The sequence below is a fragment of the Gambusia affinis genome, linkage group LG20 (assembly GCF_019740435.1).
Source record: "Gambusia affinis linkage group LG20, SWU_Gaff_1.0, whole genome shotgun sequence".
NCBI lineage: Eukaryota > Metazoa > Chordata > Actinopteri > Cyprinodontiformes > Poeciliidae > Gambusia > Gambusia affinis.
In genome coordinates, this window is record NC_057887.1 from 8,197,975 (window position 1) to 8,223,240 (window position 25,266).

General features: G+C 40.0%; 1 protein-coding gene and 1 long non-coding RNA gene across 11 annotated transcripts in view; one reads left to right on the forward strand and one right to left on the reverse strand.

The window, feature by feature from the left end:
- Positions 1–25,266, forward strand: part of LOC122822882 (protein shisa-6) — a 95,522-nt gene that overhangs the window by 25,443 nt on the left and 44,813 nt on the right. The window lies entirely within an intron of this gene.
- On the reverse strand, positions 1,010–23,345 carry LOC122822883. Its single transcript, XR_006369241.1, has 5 exons — positions 21,731–23,345; positions 21,422–21,536; positions 4,846–4,997; positions 4,715–4,772; positions 1,010–1,874 (listed from the first exon to the last, which is right to left on the reverse strand). It is a non-coding gene; the product is annotated as an uncharacterized LOC122822883 (long non-coding RNA).

A 25,266-nucleotide genomic window follows, 5' to 3' on the forward strand; every position in this document is an offset into this window, starting at 1 on the left:
GACATCTTGTGTTTTATTAACTTTCTTTTCTAACACGGTATTTAAAAGTTGTTCATCTTCTCTGTCTGTCCATCCAAATGAATGTCAAGGCTCCATGTTTAATTCCCAACAGGAAGTTGTTTTTGAAGGATAGTGATTGGCAGACATAGGTTTAAAACAACGATCAGTGGTGTAGGTCAACGGTTTTATGTGGATGGACGCTTTCCTTAAGCCAATCCCGTGTGTACAATAGTATCTGTTTTAAACCTTCCAGACCGGAAGGAGCACAGGCGATCCAGCCAAATTCGCAGAACTGTAATTCCGCCACAGTCTGCAAAATTCCAACCATTTCTGAAATTGGGTTATTACGGTAATTTCACTCCCGCTGAACAGGGAGTGAAAGTAATCTGAGGAGCGACTCTTTCAGTTAGATGGTAAATTGTGAGAATAACTTGCTACATATTGAATGTTCCAGTTGTTATAGAAAAATTAACAAATATATTTACTCACAGGACTTTTAAAAAATTACGTGCAATTAAAAAAAAGCAAAAAATATCCAGGCGGACATTTGAAACTTGGGTCATTAAGGATTAAACAACGTGGGGGTGATACTCGTGTTTGTAAAGACCCGGCTCTTTCGTCCCTTTCACACAGAACCCTGCAAATTCCCAAACAGTTGGTTGGATTCTCCCAGGGTGGCTTCAATTGCATACAATTGTTTGAACAGATCAACTTGGCACCTTCAGGCATCTGGAAATTGTACCCAAGGTTAGGGTAATGTCATGCTTTCCACAAGTAGCAATTAAGCAATCAAGGACTCTATTACTTTTAAACTGACCTTGAATAGTTTGACTAAGACGTAAAGTTGTACAGAGAACAACTAGAGTCTACAGCTTAGACTCAAGCAAAACTGCAAACTTAAGAAAAGAAATGATTCAGATCTGAGTGGGAATAGTGCTCCAAATACTTACAAAACTAACTCAAAATGTAGGTCTGGGACTTAAGTCTCATAAGAAATGAGTTTCTTGTGTCAAGAGGTGAATGAAAGTCAGTAAACCTACAGAAGGGCGTAAAAATCTCAGGCTTTGATTGTAACATTACACACTATATGTTTTGTTTGTCTGCAGTCATTCTTAATGATATGCACCAATGTAAGGAGTCTGTTGAAGTTTCCAGGTGATCTGTTTTCACCAAGCATCAAAGTCCTCACCTCCAACCCATATTCTGCAGTTAAATTACGCAGTTGGTTTATTAATTATTGTGGGTCAATAAAAGGTTAACATGTGTTGCGGCATCTTGATGACCATCAATATTTCTCTCAAACTGAACTTTGCATTAAATAATCTTTGAAGATTAAAAACAAAACAAAAAAAACAAACACTTGCCGTTACCCTGGCATCTTTATATCTCGATATTAGGCTTGCTTCATTCAAGTGACAGTAATAGTCCTTCGCAGAAAAAAAAGCACTTCCTGCTTGATTTGTTTTATAAATCCTGCATTAACACATGCTCATTCCATTTCCATTTGTTTTTCTATTGCTCATCAGTTTTGAAAATGATCCACAATAGTTGACAATATTGTGCCAACATGAACCTAAAGGGACAAATGTTGATTTCAGCCACTGGAGATGTGGGACTAGGTCTGGATTTGTCGGCTCCTTTAGATTGACACTGGGCAGAAATCAGAACATTCTTCTAAAGTTAGTGCTGAGATGTGTTTTACTAAAATGTTGACTTCTGTGTGCCATGTGTAGGGTTCAACCTAAAGTGGATTTTCTCCATGTACTTCGAATTCGATGCATGTTGGATGGATTGAAGTTGGACGGAGGTGTATGTTTACGTGTGAATGGATGTTTGTCTCGTGTCCTCCATCACTGCACAGACGGGCTTCAGTTCTGGCAAAAAGGGAAAAAGAGAAAAATCACTTTGTCTTTTACAACTTTTATATAGCCCTGTGAAATATGTATTAGTTTGAGTGAACGCTCTATTTCCTGTTGTTGACAAATCACAGAGAATGCAGTATTTTTCATTTATTTTCAGGGAATGCTGTATTGATAGGCATATTAATTCATCATGTTGTATCAGCAAGTTATGTTTCTGATTTAAGACTCCTGCTATATTTCACATTAAAGCTCGCAGAGGGTCTCGTTTCTAAACTGATGCTGCAGGTGTACAGAAATGCCCTGGCTAAATCTGTGAACTAATTTAGCATTTTCATCCACTTTTCATTCCGACAGAGAGGAAATAGAGTATGATTTTATTTTATTTTTCTGCGAAAATGAATCTCGCACATTGTTCTGCTCAAAACTCTCTCATGAATTTTCTTAGAAAGTCTCTTCAGTGAAACAAGAAAAAGTCTCAGCACTCTCCTTGGTTTAGGTCATTTAGAGGTCGAGAAAAAAAAAATCTTTACAAACTGAAATTTGCATCACACATACATTTTTAATTTGATTTTTTGGAGCAGCGTCATTTTAATTTAAAGCTCCCTCCTCGATACTTGGAAGCTTACAATGAGGCAGCCAAGCAAACTGCACTGCCATCTATGATTGATGATCATTTAAAGGCCGCAGTAAAGAGACTGTTGTTATAAGTAGCGTTGTCAAACTTAACAAGTTAGTCCGAAGTAAATAACTTACGGAGGCTGTTTTTTTTTTTTGTAGTCTGTGAGCACTCAAAACTTTAAGAGTTTAATTTCAATATGATGAGGAGGGATAAAAAAAGATGGCGTATAGCTGTAAGCATCTTACACAGGAAACAAGCTCTCCTAATGTGGTCGAGCCCTATGGTGCCTTATTTCTACTGTTTAATTTTGTAATACAGGCCTAAAATATATAATCATCTGTCTCTATTGAAAAATTATCTTATTTAGAAACTTTTTGTGGAGTATATAAACTGCTTCCACCCCTCTCCCCCTTTTGAACAAGCACTAATATTGAAAAAACCTATACTGCTGCTTTTCTTTTCTTTTCTTTTTTTTTTCCTTTTTTTTTCTCTGAAGAGTTTTTGCGGCGCTAGTGGCTCGTATTTTTGTGACAGTAGGCAGACAGGAAAGCGGGTGAAGAGAGGGGGGGAGACATGCGGCAAAGGTCGAACCCGCGACGTCCGCGTCGAGGACTAAGGCCTCCAAACGTGGGCCGTGCTAACACCCTGCGCCACCACAGCACGCTGCTTTTCTAACTTCCTGTAGCAGATAATTGTGCTGCAGTGCTAGCAATGTAACTGTTGAATTGAGATTCTGTTTCAGGTGTTATTTTGTAACAACAGCTTTGTTTTTTGGTAACATCAGGATCAGCTATAGATTGAATGCTTCTGAGGTAATTCCACACTCTACAGGGTCTAAATCTTTAAAGTATTTTTAAAAATTAATTCAGAATTGAAGCGCTCCGAGTCAAATTTCTGTGCATTTCAAAAGGTTTTTGAATTTTTAAGCCCTAAAATGTTATGTTACATGATCTTCAATGACAGGGGCAAGCAGACGGGGTGAAGCAGAGACCTGAACCGCTGATTGTTTGACACAAGGGATTCAGGTTTATCGGATGGATCGTGGTACTAAATCAACAACTACAGCTCTGTTCGATCGTTCCTCCTCCATTCTTTTATCCTGTGAGAAATAATTGATGCACTTGTCAAAACTTTTCTGAGCATCTGTGCTGATTTACCAGAAAAAAAACAACAAAAAAAACACTTGCCAAATGTTTGTATCGTATGTTTTTTTTTGTTGTTTTTTTAAATCTGCTTATGCAGTGCATCGTTAAGGAACAACTATAAATGGCATCTCTGTTAGTTATTAATGAAACTGATAATGGTATTTATTGTACATGCAAATTGCCATTTGTGGGGGATTTTTGTTTATTTTTTAATAACATTTTGTAGGAAGAGTCACCCTCAGCCAACCGGACAAAAAGCTGCTGAAACATGTGTTCTTCTTAATTTGTTCAGGTGTGTTGGAGCAAAACATGTAGGCCAGTGTTCCCTGGGGACCAGGAGTTCACAAAAAAAGTAAAAAAACTTGCAGTATTAAATGTTAAAACGAAGTTAAGCAAACTAAAGCTTGCTCTGTTCAACCAAACTGACTGCAAGCTGAGTTAAACAGTGTAGCATTTTAATTTTAGACTTTATTTGAGGATAGGAGGAGCTATTAAATACATTACATTATGATTGAATTTTATCTGAACAAACGAGGCATTTAGAAGAATTATACAACATATCCATAGATTAATAATAAACCCGCTGACACACACTTCAATCTTCAATCTAGATTTTTACACACTCGCCATGGCCTTCTGGATTCAATTCTCACCTTTATTGATTAAGTTTGAAAATTCTTCCATGTGAGATTGTTTCTGGGATCCCGAGGAATCTTAACATGCTCAACTAATGCATCCTGATGTGTGGGTAGAGCACAAAAATGTAAGCAACTATAAAATGATGTGCGAACGGGTACACACTTTGTGTTTGTGCAACCACATCACAGTTCGTAAATAATCAGATTTATGAAGTCTATTGATTTATATAATCCTTTTTGATCCACCCTTCATTGTCCGGCTCAGTTTTCTACTGACTAGACTAGTTTTGGCGTCAACTGATTCTCCCTCTCGGTCGCTCCAAGTCCCGGAGGAACAGACTCAAGATGAAAACAGTATTTTTTTTTGCAAAGTAAGAACCCATGGATAGGTCTCACTGAGCTTTATTGCTGACATCTGACATAAATAATTCACTGTGTGAGACTAAATACCTTTTGTGGGTTTCCCAAGAAAGCTTGGTCCTGGAGTTGATGGATTTGAGTCCGACATCTGGAAGTAAGAGAAATGTGCGACTGCTTTTTATGCTAAACAAACAAATTAATGCGAAATTATATCTACGTACCTAGCTGGTCTCGGTAGTCTGTGGAAAGGGGTCGCGATTCTCCAAACTCTCTCGTTGCTTGGCTTTTGTTATTGCCAATGATAATCAGTCATCAGTGTCATACAACTCTGCTGTGTTGTCCCCAGGAATGGTCTTTGACACAAAATTATACCCTGGAAATGTAGAAAATTGTTTACATCACAAGCCATGTCAGTTTATTTAAGATAAAAGCGTTTGAATAAAATCGTTCCAAATAACGTTTTCCCACAATCAGCCTTTGGAAATGTTAAACTAACCATTTTAGATGTTCAATGAAATTGCTGGATGAAATAGAGAGCTACTCTTTCTCCCCCACCCCACACCCACTCTCCAACTCAGCCCTGTGACGAAGCCCACATCAATTCTTTTCACGTCTGCAGAACAAAACCCCAGCTATCTGTTAAATCAGTGCCAGTTTTTCCCTTTTTTTTATCCAGAGGTCCTTCAATGTCGATATTTGAATTGCATACCACAGAATGCCCTAAAGGAGCTGCTGAAAGCACAACCATTCTATAGATTACAGTTCTATTCTCTGACAGCTGAAGTACAACTTCTAGGGTGTTACAGCTCGCTTTAACTATAGCAACTTCTTTTACTAGCCTCACCCATATATATTCCTGTTAGAATGTTTTGAAAAAAGTCAGCCCGCACTTCAGGGAGCAATCTTTACCCCCGAATCTGTTTTCCATGGCTTAAAATGCGGCTCGAGTGTCCCGTGTGAGTTTTTGATTGACAGCGCTCGCCGTACTGGGGGGAAGCATTACGGCTCATACAAATTGATGATCAGGTTCTGGGGAGGTGGCACGGCTGACCTGCTGGCTAAGCAGTCTTACAGAATAACCAATAAGAAAGTGTTAATAAGGTCCTGGAGAGCAGAGCCTGGGCCGTGGCACTCATTAGCAGAGAGAGGGAGGGAACGGAAGAATTATTGTATTCACGAGGCGGGGGAAATGACCGGGCATCTTTGCCCCATGCCTCGTCTCATCTCCCACACGTCTTCCCTTGAATATCGAGGACTGTTTAAAACGAGGACAGAGTTGAATAATTGTAGCCATCTTTCAAAAGAGGAGTGTTTCCTTGTCCTTTTCCATTAGGGGCTCACTGGGTATTTCTAGGTGTCCTGTGTTAGATGTCTGTTATAAAATTCGCTTTGAAGAGGAAGTCACTGTGTGGAAGAAAGTCGCTCGCTGAGCCTTTCACTTTGCTCTGCTTTCTGGCCTCTAAAAGCCAAGTCTGAGGACATAATCCTCCAGCAGGATTTACTCTCAGGGACCAGTTAGGGAAAGACAGGGCACTTTCAAAACAACAGTCGCGTTATACAAATAATACATTAATAAATACTGAAAGTTTTATGTCTCATAAAAGTTGTTGATGGGGACACGTTACAGCAAAGTTTTCAGAAAGAATTTTTCTCAAAATATCAGATGGAAAAGGTTTGGTCTAGACCTGGGACTGTACAGTATTTTGAATTTTTTAGCGTGATTGTCCGAATCAGGATTTATCCATTTTTGCCAGCTCTTGCAGCTATTGAATGTCAGTGCAATGTTTCATTAAAGTTACTCAAAGGACCTTATTTTTTCCAGAAATCAAAGGTTGTAATGAGCAACACGGAAGGACAGTTTTCACATTCATTCAAGGGTTTGACTGAAAAACAGTCTTCTGCTAGACTTCCATAAATATGCACATTGGATTGCATTTATATCTGTGGGGGCCTTCCAGTCAATTCTAGGTTGTCTAACATATCGGTTTTCCACACTGTGCAGCACCTGAGTGATTTTATATGCCGCCAACCGTGGCTAATTATTTGCTGTAAGGTCCCACAAGAACCCTAAGTTCATTCTTCAGACACGTACAGGTGTGCACGACTTCCTACATTTATGACTATTAGGGAATAATAAACATCGGCTATTATCTTACCATTATTTACTCAACTCAACTCTGTTCATTTAGTGGAAACTGAGATAATAGCTCTCATTGGCCTTTACCGAATTAACACTTTTCCAAGCACCTTGTCGCTATTGAAATTACCACCAGAGAACAAATATGTTGAGGTCAGTGAATGACAAAACTCCCCAGACTTTCTGACAAGACCCTTGGGAGTCCTGAGGAACAATAGCACTCTCAGATAGCAGTCAATTACGGTGATGTGAGATGTGGCGGCAGACAGAGAAAATGACAGCTGGAAGACGGCTCTCTTATCATTGTCCTTCTGTTGGGGCCACTTTAGAGCAAGTGAAGCTATTTGTCTGACAATGTGCTATCCTGGAGGGGAAAAGAAAGACGGCTTTTATCTCCTAAGGAAAAGACGAGTGAAGAAAGAATAATATATATATATATATATTTAAAAAAACACCTCAAAAAGAAAATAGCAAACTTAAAAAGTCGAATTAGTTCAAGAGAATTTGTTTGCCGAGCGCTGCACACAAGCAGTTAGTTTGGTGGGTTGATGGGCAGACAATGCTGCTGTGACGTTTGCTTGGGCACAGTAACATTGTCTCAATGCGCCGCATCAATCAAGACGCTGCCCGCTGCACAGCATGGCAACTCTTATCGGCGCTCATTAAAGAAAGCACAGATATTTTATGTGTCGGTTGGAATGCAAGGACTTTTTCATGCTAATTTCCCTCCTTCTGAATCGACATTCATCATTTTTGATCAGCGGGGTTCTGTACACAAATAAAGCGCCAGATCGGTCTGAAATCAGTCACGCCACTGGATTGTTTTGTTTGCTCAAGCTTACTTAGCAAGGTCAGGAGATTCATTCTTGTTTAATGTCACTGTGTAATGCATTGAACCATCCTCCAGCTGAAGGAAAGAATGGATAACTCTTTTATGCCAGCATGTAGCTATGTCAGTAGAAAATAGGGCCGGTTTGGCATTCTCGTTGTATGGTAACATCGTTTCTCTGGTGTTGTTTTTAGTGCCTGTTGTTGGGAATAACTTAGAGTTTCTATGCCCAACATTACCTGAACACTCAAGCAGAGCTGTTGTTGTTCGTGTGCATTAACAGTGATATGGCACTTGTCCTAACATCGTGAAGCCCAGGCTGAAACAGATGTCTAGGAAACCTTTTTATTTGTTTTGGGAGCCTGGAGAAAGTGTTGCTGGGCAGTTTTGTGTGATCTGGCAATGCTGCAGGAATTGGTGGCTCAGTGTTGGACCTTTTCAGGTGAAAGTCATCCAATGATAAAAGTGTACGGCGTTTTCTCTTCCACTTTTCAATAAGCCCGTTTAGTTTGGACATATAGGTATTGCAGGGAAAACTGTATTGTTTTATAACTATTATGCTCCACAATCCTTCTAGCAATGTTAACATAAGGGTTTAAGGACTATGTAATGCTGAAAAATATGATTTTAAGTGCATTTTCAGGAGAGGTGTGTGTGGGAGTTTTCATTATTTTTAGTTAAGAAACTTGTTTCCACATAAGATTCTTGAGGATAAGATTATTTTGTGATTGCAAATATTTACAAGTCCTTGTGTTTTTCCCAGGTGAAGGTGTAGGTTTTCTTCAGCCTACAAAAGAGGGAGAAATAACAGAACTGTGTTACGTTACACTAGCTCAGGAAAACGCTGATCCTTCTGGTAGCTCCTGTGGCATCTCATTTTAAAAGTTTTCAACAATAGAAGTCATACTCATTCAGTTTTGAAATAACTTTTAGAAGCCTTGATATATTCTGGTTCTGCTCGGTCTCAAAGAAGTTTCAGTTCGAGAACATTTGCAAATCCTTGTGAAGGTGTTTTCTTTTCTTCAGGTACTCATTAGCATGTTAGCTTTCCTTGCCTGTCAACCATTGACAGGGAAGTGAGACCCTGCAAGGAATAAGCATTTTGAGAAAATGGACAGATTCTGTACGTTGATACCATGACTCCTTTATCATCCTTCAAACTAAACTCTCTGCAAAGTCTGGAAATCAAGTTTTTTCTTGTCCTTCAACTCCTCTCCTGGTAGCGATCTCTGGATGAAAATAACTTTTAGCACCTTTAATTCCTTCCGCCCCCTTCGTCACCATCTTAACCTTCACTTGGGGAAATCCATAATAAAAGTGACTCGAAACGCTATTAAATGCTCTGCTCAGAAATCAAATGAACTTGTGAACTTTTAGCCTGAATATCAATCCCCTTGGACGGTTTTCCTCCTTCGTGCACATTTCCTCGCAGATGAAAGGAGGATGGCTGTAGCGGTTGAAATTTGTTTCGGCCCTTTGAATTTCAAGCCTTTTCACACAGAGCATTTTTCCTCCCCTTTTCTGCGTAAGTGATGGGATTTGAATCCAGTGTGTGCCTTTAATTGATTTATTATTTTTTTTTTATGTTATGACCGAATGTGAGGAGTGAGCACCCTCTCTCATTAAACACACGACAGCAGATCTGAGAGTTGCTAATCCGTTGCTAAAAGGACAGCTTTGAGACTTTGAATGAAAAAGTCCTTTTTTTCTTTTTTCTTCCAGCTACCCCTATTTAAAATGCCTTTAAGTCTCGGCTACGCATTTAATTTACACAGCTGCAGCTGCCTGGATTCCTGCTCTCCAGAAATACCTTTAACCTGCGGTTCTCAGCTGGTGTCGCTCCCCACCAACTGAGAATCCAACTGAGGGAGCATAAAGACGGCTAAGCCCGACAAAAGGGAGGAAAACGTCTTATAGACACACCAGCGAAGCAGCTAACAGACAAAGATTTAGCAACAAAATAGCTGACCTTTGCCTGCAATCGTGTTAAAAAGCTTGACATTGCCCTCTGAAAAGCTGTGTCCTTCACAGAGATGCCTTGAGTGATAGAAGGATGAGACATGAAAAGTCTTTCACCGAGAGCAATTTCCCAAGTACTTCTAGACCAACCTGGTGAAGCACCGATCATGGCGCTGGTGTGTTGACCTCGATCGGCTCTATACCAGCTCCCTACAGCAAAGAAACAAGTCACACACTCATCTGTAATCTATTATTCATTACGAGGAGGCAGAGACAGAAACTGGGAAAGGCAGATAACTTGGTTGCATCTTCCGCCGTCCGCCCCCACCCGCCGATCGCTATTGTCCAGAGGCCATTGTGTGGGGAAAACAAATGAATGATTGCCTTTTGTTGTACAAGAGAAGGGGAGACTTTGTATTCTGTGCAGAGTCTGAACGTAGACTTGCCATTCAGAGCACACGCGTTACGGCTGCCGGTTGCATCGTGCAAATACTGATGCACGGGAGGGATCAAATTAAAATTTATCAGCTCCGGGTTGGCATCCATCTCCAACTCCATTTCCAGCCGATGAAAAATTGAAAAGGCAAAAGGAGAGTGTGCGTCTCTAGTACGGCGCTAATTTGCACCATCGTTCCTTCTAGATTCTTCTCATTTATTTATTTATTTATTTATTTTTCTGTTCACGGCGAACTCCAAAACGTGTTTGTTGTTACCGTGCTGGGACCGAGGAAGAGTTTTTGTCGATTTAATCTCTTAAGTTAATACATGCACATTTTCAATGCTTTATTGTTAAATGGAAGTGAGCGCAAAACTAGGACAGCGTGGACACCCAGCACACCCGGCCATATGAGTTGATGTCAGGACTCTGTTTTCAGTTTTGTGCTTACAGTACAACATTAATAACCCATGTGTGCACAAGCACTTATTCCAATAAAAACCCAGACACGTCAAGATCTAGCAGCTCAGCTTCCAACGCGGAGGCTGATAAATGACTCTTGTTTCCGTGGTAATAAGTAATCATTATCAATTTGCATTGGGCAATTGTTTACTGCACACCTAAACAATTTGCTAATTTCGCATTCACAGACGATAAACCATTACGGGGCACTCTTTTCTTGTTGCTCTCGGTGAATAATAGAACCCAGTCTGGAACTTTAAACGGTCCGTTTCATTATCTCTGCCACATATTTAGCAGGAATGCCGACACGCCGCGCCTCACCTTAACCACCTCATGCTGGTTTTTTTTGTTTGTTTTCTTTTCATGCAACACGTCGGCTGAACGATGAGGGATTGATGCCCTGTCGAGTTTGGCGTGAGGTACTAATTTTAAGCAAAAACACACCCAGACGCGCACACACACGCACACACACACACACACACACACACACACACACACACACAATACGTGAGAGACTTGACATGCTGAGCGGAGCTTTGTGGGCCGATGAAGGCTCTTCAGGACCTGGTAGTTAAAGAGAGGGAGAGAAAGCACGGTCATGTCTACATCTCATAGCTGTCACTTACTCCATTCCCCCACTGCACATTACGGCACACCATTCCCCGGCCCTCTCCTCCACCAGAACGGCAAATTGCCTCCACCATGTCGCCATGGCAGGTTCTGTGAACTAGGTGGGCGCTTGAATTACCGCCGATAGACTCTACAGGTATTCAATCTGCTAGTTCAGACTGTGAGGGTAATGGACGAGGGGAGGGGGGAAGGTGTGCAGAGGTATTATAATTGAAAGGCCCCTTCTACAGCAATAAATAATGAAGTTTCCCTAGAGGCCATTAAGGGCGGGGGAAAGAGTGTGTCATATTGTGGAGGGTGTTCTCACACACACATGGAGTGAGCCTGTTAACCCCCCACTGAGTGAGGCACTGAGGGAATATGATGCGGTGTGAAAACACGAAAGGGGTGGGGCGGGGGTCACTCTCACTGCTTCACTGCGTATCGACCGGAACAGGTCCATACATGGTGCAGCGCTGATGATATCTCAGGTACCGTTTGCTGACTGCTCAAGTCCTGATACCCGATAAAAGAACTTGTAGAAGCATCGTATCTTCTACCGTATCTTCTACTAGTGGTGTAACAAAATCTCGTGATATTAAAACATAATATTTCTCGTTGAGGTAAATGCCATCTTGTGAGCACTCTCTAGTTGCTGTCACCATGTGTTTGCCTGAAAAAGTTGGAATAGAAGATGCCCCAACTACACTTAAATCATTTCTTTGGCAGCATTTCGGGTTTCCAGTTGGAACTACAAGTGCAACAAAGAGCCAGAGAAGACACGAAAAAAGTGTAAATAGTGTGCAAGTTGTTTAGATGCATAAAGAGGTAGAGAGCATCGCTTTACATAGCAAGCGCTATGTTAAGATATGTAACAATCATAACCCACTGTATCAATAGTAACTGGGAAATGTCGTACAGCAGACCATACATAGCGGAAGAAATGTTCCAAGGGCTGAGGAGATGAAAACAAATCGTTTTGTTTTTTTAATTTGTGGCAGAATCTATAAAAATGCAAAAAGTCTTTTTTAAGGAATAAATTTCATCTTTGAACTTTTCTTAAAAGTAATATTTAAATCATGTCTCGTCTTGTTTCATGAGTTTTAGGTATCATTGCTCTCCTGCGTTCAGGTTTTTGGCCAAATTTGAATTTGTAGCTCCAGGTGCAACAGATAAATTTATTTGTCATGTAAATTGTCAATCAGAAGCTTAAGTCCACTCATGATGGCCTGTAATATTTAACGAACAACAGCACCTTGACAACAGTTGTTATTATTTTTAACAACCTTCTGGTTTACCTCTGACTGGATATTTGAGCATTCGTCTTGATGGAATTGGTCAAACTTGTTTTAAGCTAGTTGGTTACCTGGCACAAACGCAGTTCAGACATTTTCAGTGTTGCTGACATTTGAACTTTCCAAAAGCTGCATTTTAGCCTGCCTTATCCTTTCTAAAACTGGCTTTGACGCATGTTTGGCCTCTTGGGACATCCAAGTAATCTGGTCTACAATAGACAGTTTTAAGCTCTCATCATTTGACACAAATGATGAGAGAGATGGGACAAGGATTGTACTGATTACCTTGATGATGGAAACTACTCCCTACCTAGCTGACACTAAAAAGCGACATGGAGTGGCAATAGACAGCTGATTGGCTCAAGAAATTCTAACTGTACACCATAGGATGTTCCTTAACCTCCAGATAGGCACGTAACAAAAGAAATGGATTGAGCAGAAACAACTCGTCCATGTTCAACAGTTACAAGCTTGCCGGCTGTGTGAATTTGCATGTAGCTATTTTGTTTCCCTCCCTGTTGCTCGGGTTCCTCTGAAAAGATGTCTTATCTGCTGTCAAAGCCAGTCGCGCACGTCTAACAATGCAGTGACAGTTGTAGTGATATTGTAGTTTTGTAGCTTCTTTTGCATAGTATTAATGTGGCATTCAAAGAATGCCATTATAAAAAAAAATAACAAAAAAACTGATCACAGACAAACTGTCTAAAGATGGGGAAGAACTCAGATGTGTCAAGCGGGAAACGCATCTCGTGAAGGAAAATTGTTTGACACGCGCATGAAAACACACCGTTTGACAAAAAAGGGGTCTGCTATCTCAAATGTTGATTTTTGAGTGAATATTTAATATAATTATTCACGCTTTCCTTGATATTATAATCAGGGTAAGTCATATTGTTCACCAGGTGTGCAAGAATTACTTTCACATTCAGCCCACACAAATTCCAACTAAGTGCTGATATTTATCCACTTAGAAACTCTGAGCTGAATTCACACTCCACACATGCAGCATTTTATTCTCAATCAAAATTTGAGCAGTTGACTCTTCCAAACAAATGGTAAATCTGCACAAAGGACTTTATGAGTCATTTAGTCTACGAATGGCATCAAACACGTCGCGTTTGTGGTTGCGGTTCTCTGTCCTCCCATAAACTGTATTCTAACAAGGCAGCATATGCAATGCTGTCAATCACGCATTATTCACCGAAAATCTTCAACCGCACGCTCAGAGAATAAAACCTCCCATCAAATATATCATTTTAGATATATAACAAACAGAGGGGAAAAGCTAATTCTTGCAGAATGAATTATGGCCTAAAAATACCCTTAAGGTAACAGAAGTGTGCGCGAAAGCCAACAACAACAAAAATGTATAGTGGATCTTTGTGTGAATATTACATTGAGCAAAAAGAAAATTTAACATCATGAATAAGGAGGGCAAATGTATGTATTTTTAATAATATCCATGCTTCAATGTTTCTAAAATAAGCAAAAAGTATAATTTGGGATGTGATAACACTATAGGAAGACTCATAATTGTGATTGGTAAAAACAATCACAACATCACCCATTACATCTTAGTAAGTAAGACGTAATGGGTGATGTCTAAATTCTGCAGACTACAGCCATTGAACACTCAGCATCCACACTTGTGCAATTCAAAAGCCAAAAAAGGAAACAATAGACTGTAAGTAATTTAATGTCTGGAAGATGTCTTGTGTTAAGTCCAAGGTGAAGAATGTTTACACCCAAGTCTCTTATTGTGAAGATTTGCTGAACATTCTGCGCTAAACCCAGCATGTTTTCTTAAGACCAGCCAAAACCACAACTGAAAATCACTTTTTCCAGTGCAACTCTGTGTTAAATGTCCGGCTGCAAATGCAATGCAACAACTAAAATGTTATTTTTACAACCAGTCTTTCGCTAGTTTAGTCTTTGTCTTTTGGCTCGTCGTCTTCTCCTTAGGCTTGACTTTGGTCCCAACTCTCTCAGGATCTCGCCTTGGTTTTGACTAGTACTTGGGTTAATTAGTAGTGATGGTGAGATGAAGCCTCATGAGGCATTGAACCACTTGAGCCAATTGGTTCAAGAAAGGGTTCATTTCTTGAAGCTTCATGTGCACACGAAACCACCTACTGGCCAGGTGTATAATCACAGCCAGCTGTATCTTAACACGTGTGATGCATTGAATTTTTGTCTATTATGGCTCTTGGGAATGACTTCACAAAAGGTGAAGAAAAAAAAGAGACAAAGAGAGAGACAAAGAGATATGTAGAAATAGAGAAAAAAAATATATAGAGAGAGAAAGAGAGAGAGAGGGAGACACAGAGAAAGGAAAAAAGAGAAAACCCTATCCTGTCCCACAGCTATCTTAAAAATCCTAAAATAAAAATTAAGAACTTTAAAACTAACTAACCAATCCTATTTGTAATAGTGAGATTAATAGGAAAAAGCTCAAATTAAATAAATAACCCAATTATAAGTCCAGAAATAATAAAGTCTAAAATCATTAAATATTGATCCCATAAAAATAAATAAATAAATGAATAAATGAATAAATAAATAAATAAATAAATAAATGAATAAATAAATAAATAAAGATAAAAAAAATCATTTAGATCAATACCTTGCTTATTCCAGAGCAAATCTGCTTATGATGTGTGTGATGATGGTATTGGAGTTCAAGGTAACTCAAGTTAAATCAGGTGGTGAAAACTCACGTATCCTTATTATTAGAATTAAAATTAAAATTAAAAATAGGATAGCTGTGGGACAGGATAGGATTTTCTCTTTTTTCCTTTCTTTGTGTCTCCCTCTCTCGCTCTACCTTTTCTCTCTCTCCCTTGGGTACGACCAGAGGACGAGGAGTTGTGTACGACGTGCGGCGGCCCGTGCTTTCCTATGACTTCCTAATGAAACTGCCCTATTGGGTGGGGGAAGTTGTAGTGTTTATTAATATATACATATATATATATATATATATATATATATACATATATATATATATATATATATATATATATATATATATATATTGTCCCTACCTGTCTCAAACGAAATAACCACTATCCAAACTCTGCTATCCAAACTATCAAAACTCTATCCACTCTCTCAACTGACCGCAACTCGCCTACAACAACACACATTTTGAATGGAGCCTGTGGGGTTTCTAAAGCTGTCAAACCCCGCGCCAAAATCTGAGCCACTTCCCGAAGCAGTCACGTGGTACAGCCGGGCAGCGAGGCCTCGGACGTCATCGTTTTCGGCTCCTCCCCTAAATGAAGCAAGCCTCGATACGCGCTTTACGGAAACGCCCCCTCCATTACTCGACACACGCCTCGAAGCCTCGGCACGTCATGTAACATCACTATTAATTAGCCTTGACTACATCACTAGTAAATTAATTTTAAAGCAATATTACCAAGATTTTTTTTTAAATCGTATTTAAACATTTTGTCCATAGTCTGTAAAGTCTTAAAGTCTTCATTCCACATAAGGACATAGTTTAATGTTGCTAAAATGGTTTGCACTAAGTACAATTTGCTTAGGCAAAAACAATCTTAAGTTCAAACCCTGGTCGGTTGTTTCTCACACTAATTAACATACCCATTTGAATGTGTTTATGTGCAACACTGATCATGTGATCATTTGTATCATACATTAAAAATGTCCAAATCCATCTACTTTCTGAACTTCCACTTGCAAAAATGCAAATTCTACTTTTAGCTTACATTGCATGTTGGAGTTGTTTTAAAGAGTGAATGTAAGACACAAGTATCTCCACTGTTTTAAATAATTTAGAATCACTGTCAAAACAAGAAGAAAGAAAAAACAAACTACAACCGTCACCATTTGTGCACCTATGAACAAGTAAAGTACACACTGTTGTTGCAAAGCAGGCAAACTTAGTTTTCTGTTCGGTCAAGTCGCCGCCTGCGGTACGTCCAGATTGAAAGCTGGCCGCCTTCAAATCAGCAAAAAATTAGCCACATGCTGCAGCATCTGACAGATACGAGCGTTTCAGTCCTCCCTCCAACCGAGCGCTGGAGTTTTCTGTGTCTTAATTACCTCACATTTGGCACAGTGAGCTGCAGCGCTACCGGGGGCCACGGGGAGTTAGGGACGCGCAGACAGCGGTTGGTGACAGAAGCCAAGGGAGGACGCAGCAGAGAAAAGGCTCCCAGCTATCATGCCTGGGATGACAGAAGCTGCGGTGGAGGGGGCCCCGAGATCCCCGAGGAGAAGCGAGAAGAAAGAGGAAGAGCTCGCTTTAGGGAGAAATCCCCTCAGGCGCATATGGCGGGATTGAAACATCCATATGCCGTCTTGAAAGAGAAGATATTGAGTGTGTCAACACTCTCAGTCACTTGTTCTTTCCGCTTTGGAGATGCCATGTACTGTCTGGTTCCTTTCATTTTGCACGCAAATCAAACCCCTTGAAGGAATGCTGATGGCGGTAAAAGGAAGATAAGGGTGTTAGAAGAAGAAAAGCTAAGAGAAACACTCAAATTATACTGGAGCCACAGTGTCGTTTCATCAGACTCTGCTTGTTTAAGACAGATTAGCAGCGACACAGGAAAAGTTAAATGAGTTAGCGTTGTTACATGAGCAAAGTGTACTCAAGTTTAAATTTGTGCTCACACTTAAAGGTTCTCTCCTCAAACCTCGTCTCTAAAAGACCAAGGTAAGCTTCTGACAAAATGTTATGAGACATCAAAGGTTGCAGTATTTTGTGGATCTCATAATTAAACGTGTAATGCTGAATCTTGTTGACCATCATTTAATAGTTTTGTTTAAAGGGAGGTGTAACAGTACACTCTGCTCATAAGATTAGAGGACACAATATTGGAGAATGAGATGTTTTTAAGCAATATTCTTGGAAAAAAAACCCTCTTCTGTTCTCATAAACAGAAACTTAATAAATCTAAATGAATCTTAATGCGTGTCTGAGTTAAAATCAAAATAAAAGTTAAAATAAAATCAGTGTTAGTATATTTTATGAGTAACTGCTCAGTAGGTAGAGTCAAAACTCTTGCAGTTGGAAGATCACTACTAAGAGATGCGTGATATTTCGACAATAACATCGGTATCGATATAAGGTCGGTGTTTGGTCATGCAGCACAGGGATTGTGGAGAGTTTATCTGAAGCTGTGGTGAAGTCAGCTGGGTGGTCGTTTTATTCAAGGTGTCGAAAAAGTAGTGAAATATACAATATCGGTAAATATCAGTTGTCAGTCATAAATTTATATTAGATATCAGTATCGGGGGCTGCACAGTGGTGCAGTTGGTAGAGCTGTTGCCTTGCAGCAAGAAGGTCCTGGGTTCGATTCCCGGCCGGGGTCTTTCTGCATGGAGTTTGCATGTTCTCCCTGTGCATGGTGGGTTCTCTCCGGGTTCTCCGGCTTCCTCCCACAGTCCAAAAACATGACTGTCAGGTTAATTGGTCTCTCTAACTTCTCCCTGGGTGTGAGTGTGTGTGTGTGTGAATGGTTGTGTGTCCTGTATGTCTCTGTGTTGCCCTGCAACAGACTGGCGACCTGTCCAGGGTGAACCCGCCTCTCGCCCGGAACATTAGCTGGGGATAGGAACCAGCAACCCTCCTGACCCCATTAGGGATAAAGGGTGATTAAAAAATGGATGGATGGATGGATATCAGTATCGGCCCAAATTTTTATATTGGTACATCCCTAGTTTGATTCACAAATGTGTGTGCATTTCTGAGTTAAATTGGTGAATGTGGCTCTAGTGTGAAGCATAATTAAACTATCACTAAGTAAATTAAGTCCCTACACAAACAAAAATAAGTTGTGTTAACATGAAGCTACATACAAACCAGGTAACAGAATTAGCGCAGTAGTTATCAACTAAATAGACCAATTGCAGTATTTTCCTGGTACTGACTAAATATTTACATGTTTTATCATTATAATCACTTATTTTTTTATTCCACATGGTATCCAAAATGTTGCCACATAAAACATTTAGGGAGACTGGATCTTCTTCGTAGCAACTGTCAAGCCTGCGGCACACACCTTCGTAAAACACATCCATATTAATCCGCTTTGCTTGGACATTACTACACTAGAGGTGACATCCTCACAGCAACTGAATGGCATTCTGTGAGACAGATTTTGACTGGAAATATTGTGGTATTTTTACATTGCCAGGTCTCGTCTCATGGCTTTAACAAGAAGTCAGAGTTTCCTAAAACTATCGTTAGAATTTCGTCTCTTCTTGTCCTGGGGAGGTCAGTCTCAAGTACCATTATGTTTCATGAGAGAACTTATTACGCAACAGCCTAAATTATTAATAATCATAATTAGATTGAGCTATTAGTGAAGTCCTCAATTTGATTATATCTAACTAAATTACATCTGGCTGCGATTTGGCCCTGCATAAATAATTGAGTTGAATTTACTACAGACCAAACGGAGACTCCCCTGTTGTTATGTTCGACGTAATGCTGTTTTTTGTTTACCTGACTTTTAACGCCAGGATATTTAGGTTGCCATTAACAACTGAGCCATCCAAACGGCTGAATTAAAGTTTTGCTAAAAGACGTCAAGACACTCCGGGACGCGGAAATCTTTCACGGACACTTTAGTTTTGTTTCAATTTAATCATTATTTACAATCAAATCAGCTAGTGGAAATCTTCCATTACACTCAAATCCATTTAGATAGCGAGACATAAAAGACTGCTGTGCGGGTTGTATATCCAAGCAATTTCCAGACAGTGTTTTTTTTTTCCTCAGTTGGTTGATATTGGAAAAGCACAAAAGGAGCCTGCTGTGAAAATAGAAGCCTGCAGCCGTGGGCAATGAACTGCAAAGGCTGACAGCGAAGCACTGCCGGTGTTGATGTAAAGTCTGTGCCTGGATCTGTGCTACAAAACACTCTGCCGCCAGAACCCGTGCTTGCTTGCTTGCTCAGTCTTTTTAATCCTAATAGTCAGCTGATTGTGAGCAAAGCATGCATGGAAATATGATACAGATGTGAGGCATTATGAAACACATCTCAACATGGACCTCTGGTGGATGCATCACCCCCATCACACCATTGCATATGTGCCTTCTGTTTCATGGTGTGGAAAGACAATACGAAAGGAAGACAACACATCAACATTGCCTTACCAACCATTTGACAATATCCATCCATCCATTTTCTATACACCTTTTGTCCCTAATGGGGTCATGAGGGTTGCTGGTGCCAATCCCCAGCTAACGTTCCGGGCGAGAGGCGGGGTTCACCCTGGACAGGCCGCCAGTCTGTCGCAGGGCAACACAGAAAACAGACAAGACACACAACCATTCACACACACACTCACACCTAGGGAGAATTTAGAGAGACCAATTAACCTGATAGTCATGTTTTTGGACTGTGGGAGGAAGCCGGAGAACCCGGAGAGAACCCACCATGCACAGGGAGAACATGCAAACTCCATGCAGAAAGATCCCGGGCCGGGAATCGAACCCAGGACCTTCTTGCTGCAAGGCAACAGCTCTACCAACTGCGCCACTGTGCAGCCCCATTTGACAATATGGGAAACCAATATGGAAGGCACATACCTTTTCGGACATATCAAAGAAAATGTTGTCACATGACTACCTCACAGGTTAGGTATACCACAGGTTTACAGAATTGTTACAAAATCTATGGAAGGATGAGTCGAATGTTGCAACAATGACCCAATGATAGCATTACTTAAGCTCACACTTTGTAGTCTTGTCTGCATGAATGATGATTCACTCCCCTCAGCATGCTGGATGGTTGACATTCAGTGACTCTGACAGTTCACCCTATTTCCTTTAATAATCTGACTGTTTAATAGTGCACATGCATTTTCAGTCCCAGTCAGCTGATATAAACAAATTAATTAATAATATAAAGATGAAATAAAATGAGATGCGTCACATCAATGTAAAAGTGACAAAACTTTTCTTGATCCAGCGCAATACTGAATACCACATTCTTATTCCCGATGTACATGCACCTTATAAAACAAGACCATAATCAAAAGCGAAAATTTGATTTGTTTCTTCACATGAGTTTTTCAATACCCCAGCACACATAGGAAGATGGGATACAGCATGACAAAAGCTGCATTTCCATGACAAATATGCTCAAAACTTTGTCAGTATTGCGCTAATGTCAAAAAAACACAATTTCGGAATTGCATTGCAACTTATGTGACTAAGATTGTTCATGTGATAAGTCATTTAATAAAACCATGCCACATCATCATCCTCCAACTACTTCCTGTTGTCTTCTTGATCTTCTCCACCAGTAGTAACGTCCGGTTGTTGATCATGTGACTCTTGCAATGCGGGAAAAAAAAGTGTTTCCACTTATTTTCAAAATGCCAAATTTTGCGATTACATGGTCGATGAAAATGCACCAAAGTAAGAAGCGCTTAGGATTTTCTGTCATTGTTCTTCAAGGCACAAAGCTCAATTCCTGCCCATTTTAAACCAAATGAGATACCTCTCCTCCTCTCCCCCGCTTCCTTCATCCCTCCTTGCTAAACTGCCTCGGCTCCCTTGATGTGGCATTGATCTGTCTTCTCAAAGCATTGTTAGAGCCAACCTGACCAAGCACCATCAATATTGCATCACATTCAGTGAAAACAGCCCAGAACTCCTTTGCAGTCTGTCCAGGGAAATGTAATAAAATTCCTGCCTGTCTTCATTCCCTGGGCAAGGAGAATCACATTTCACCAAAGCTCAACCCTTTGCTTTATTTTGTACAAGTGAGGCCAGAATAACTTACACCCCTCTTCCCTCCACACACACACACACACGCACACACACACACGCACCCCTACGCCCGTGCACGCACACACCAAGAAGTTAGGTTTGAATGTAACAGAGAAAGAAAAAAAAAAAAGAGTTCCTCCATTATTAATCGGCTCAAATATTAATTAGCAGTCCCCTGTAATTAGCATTTGGCCCTTTCATCACCCTGAATCGCCTGCTCAGAAGAGATTAAATGTTTGCCAAAGAGCAAGTCAATATTTGCTCGCGACTAGTCGAAAGAACTGTCTAAAGAATTACCCCCGGAGCGCTCAAACTCACCTGGGTGATGCGAGAAATTGACGCCGTCCAGCTCTGTCAGAGGAGGTTCGCCCGCACATCGCGCCTCTTTTCTGTTTCCGACCACAGTGGCGTGTGTTTGGCAGACACGGTGAACCTGCAGAAGTGTGGAGATATTAAATAGAAGCCATGCAGCTGTCTCTAAGGTCCTTTGGGAAATATAGTGAAAATTTTAAAATGTTTCCAGGAAGAGGATGTCTACTCTGTTGGTGGCTCATTGAATTCAAGTCTTTAAGCTAGCTCATTAGCCATTTCAGTACCAACTCTGGTGCTGGTGCACTTCTACCTTACCTTCAATTCATGGCATGGCTTCTAAATTAACAACTTGCCATGATTGGGAAGCCTGTGGCGTCAAGTAATTGAAAGACGATTATGAGAATAGTTGGCGTTTATGACAACACAGGCTACGACGTCAGAGCCAACTGAACGAAAAAAAAGGAAATCAATGGCAGTGTCTTCATCCAGCTAATCAAGATTAGCTGGAGCAGCTAATCTTCTCTTCCAGTGCAGTGACCTCAGACTCTATTTTTAGGACTTTGTTTGAGTAGGGATCATTTTTCCAGCAGCTTGAAGAGAAACGATTATATTCAGTTTTCACTAGTAGCACATTTGCTTGGTTATATCACTCTGGTGATATAAATGCAGATTGTAAAACAGCTCTTTTGAATGAGTTCTGTGAGAAACTCCTGCACTACTAATCACTTAACAAAGCATGACTAATGCATCCTGATTTGTTTGGATTTCTTTGTGCTGTTTTAATGTAGCTATGGACATTAGAATGTATCGCCACACAAACGTTTGATAAATGCACATAATGCCTCAGTATTAGAATTGATTTGTTCTTTTAATAGTTTCTTTTTTTCAGTTTTATTAGGTGTAGTCATCTCACTGGAAATACAATCACGGAAGCAAATTAATTTCTTTTTTTACTCATTATCATTAAATCTATGAGTTAAGATCAAGGAATAAATTACTTAAAAAAAGAAACTGAGCATAAACTAACATCAATTTTATGCCGTATATCAAACATAGCAGATGTAGGGTGTCTTTTTAAGGATGTTTGTGGCACAAATGAAATTTATTAAACTTTGAAAGAAAGAAGAATGGAGACAGAGGAGGAAGACATGCAGCAAATAGACCAGAGCTGGGAATCGAACCAGGAACAAATGTGTTGAGTGCTGTGGACTCTCTCTTTGGTGGGAAGAGCTTGATTGAATAATAATTCAGTAATAAGGTTCTGAATAATTGGCATGCTGTTCTTTTTCTTAGATGTGAATAGAAATGCTGCTTTTAGATTATTATGTTTTGATAGATGCATGTCATGTTTTTCATCAGGAACCAAACTTCTGAATTGAATGACAATAATTGTATGTCTAAATCTGTCAGGGGTACGATTGGTTCAGTGATGGGAGTTTAAAGTTGATCCCATATAATTCATTATTTGAAAACAAAAAAGCCTTTTATTGTTTTTCACTTCAATCATTTCTGGTATCCCTCAACGGTTCTGACTCAAACACTCCAGCCCAACTAGATCTTGCTTTACGTGTTAATTGTTTTTCTTCCTCTGATGAAGCCAGATTAAAAAATAGCCTTGGTTCACACTTGTTCTTTAAGTCTCTGTAGAGTAATTGTTTCTTGAGGATTTTTTAATATTATATCTTTATGTTTTTGAAGTTATTTTTTCCTAAATGAGTCAATGGTTTGGTTTAGGGTTCTTATTTAGGTCAGAGAGACGTCAGCTTTGTTGGGTGCTGTGAATGGCACCACTTCATATAACTGCTAACTTTCTATTAGCTATCATTGATTAGTATTAATGTTACTTTATCAATATTTACTACCAGTCATCTTTAGCAACATACTTTTTGATTGGTTTGTTTGGTTTTAAATTTTAACCCAAATTGGGGGCTCGTCCGGGGTAAAAATACTCACAATTTGGGACTACTTGCTGTGTTTTAAATATTTAGCTGATTTTTGGAAGTGAAACATTGATCCTAGTGCAGGCTTTAGTGGTGTTGATTTCTTGTTATTTTATGTAAATGCTATATTTTATTGAATTTTGGTTGTCATGCCGGCTGATTTCAAATGCTCCCTGTCAGAACTGGGCAAAATTCCTCTCAGGATCTTTACAGACATGTTGCTCCCAAAACACCTGTAGCACAAAGACTTCTGGGAAAGAGACAGCAGCACAGAGACATTCTCCAACCTGTTCCATGATGGCTACTGTCTGTCCTTCAAGATGTCTTGCCCCCTACAGCTCAATTCATCGCCATGCGCATAATCCATTATTTTAGCTCATTAATTGAACCCCATAGTAAACGATCAAGTTGGTGGCAGGGGCGACCCTCCTCAGAGAGGGTTTTGTCATACAGGGGCAAGCATGGGTGTCAGCCAGTGGCCCACTAATCACTCTATACTGTGAGTAATGGCTATGAAAGCAATCACAGTGGAAATGCATCATCTCTGCAGACCCCCGATCTATCAACCTGACTCGCCCTCATTTGACTGAAACGTGTGCCAACATGAAATATGATGCTTTGTCAAAGGCAAAGGGAGCACATTGGCTCCTGAGCTGCAGAATGTAATAATTAAACACACCCATAAAGTCCCATTGTATTTCATCCAAAGACATGTACGTGGTACGCATTTTCAAAGCGGGTCCCTGGGTAAACATTTCATGCCCGGCTCCAGAGCTTAATTACAATCCGTCCTTAGTTTATGGACTTACAATACACTAACAGTCATTTTCCACTTCAGTTGTCTTTCAATTAATTTCTCCACATGATATCACCGAAGCAGTGTCGAAAAGGGGGAAGAAATCCCTCACTTGCAAGCCATCAAATAACCATTTGTCTGGAAATTTGATGTATTTTGAGCAAACAAATGCCCTAAGCATAAATCCTTGACTAACCAATCTTTTTAATGGTTTGCATTATGAAGAGACAAAAGAGCAGCTCTCTCTTTTTTCTTTTTTTAACAAATCTTGCATTTTCAAAGATGTTTGTCGGGCAGATTTTATTTTGCACATGTTATACCACCTTGCAATCTGCTCTCTTGTCTCCTCTTGCATGCCTCCCCAAAGTGCCTCTGCATTATGCAGCATGTTGTTTGTTTCAATAGGTACCTCAGGTTTTTGCACAGAGCCTCGACTTGATAGCTCAGGAGGAAAACAGACACTAGGGCAAACTGGGCAGAGTTGATGTGAACAGCGACTGGTTTGTAGTCAGTAAAAATATGCAAATAAATGACTTCCGTTCAGAAAATAAGATGTCGGTCATCTAACACATGCAGTAGTATTCATTTTGAGAGAAATGATTCCTGCGTCTCTGGAAATGAGTTGTATAGATTTTCCTCTGAGCTCAGTGAGGGTTGTTACTTAATTAGATCACAGAAAGTCGCAGTCAGACATCTCCCATACCCCCAGCCGAGACTTCGCCTTACGTCCTGGTTGAATACTGATCGCTCAGCAAACCCTTTGAATTAACAGCCAGATGTAAAATTTAAGCTAAAAAAAACTATGCTTTTCTACACTTTCTGCCTTTCTGCTCTTTTACAGTGAGGTGAGGGACCATTTTCAGTAAATATTCCTCTTCACCTTCCACTTCTCTTTAGAAACCATAAACGACAGAATTAAAAACACATTATGGTTCCATGACATCTACAGCTTTTTCATTATGTGAGCTTGTAAGTAATTTGTGGGCTCTATCAAAGTATTTTTATTTATTTTTTTTAAATCTCACACAATGATGTCTTCAAAATATTACCTAATTCTTGTGATACAAATCAAATTATTTCCCAGGTAACAACTATGTCAGCACCAACTCAGCGCT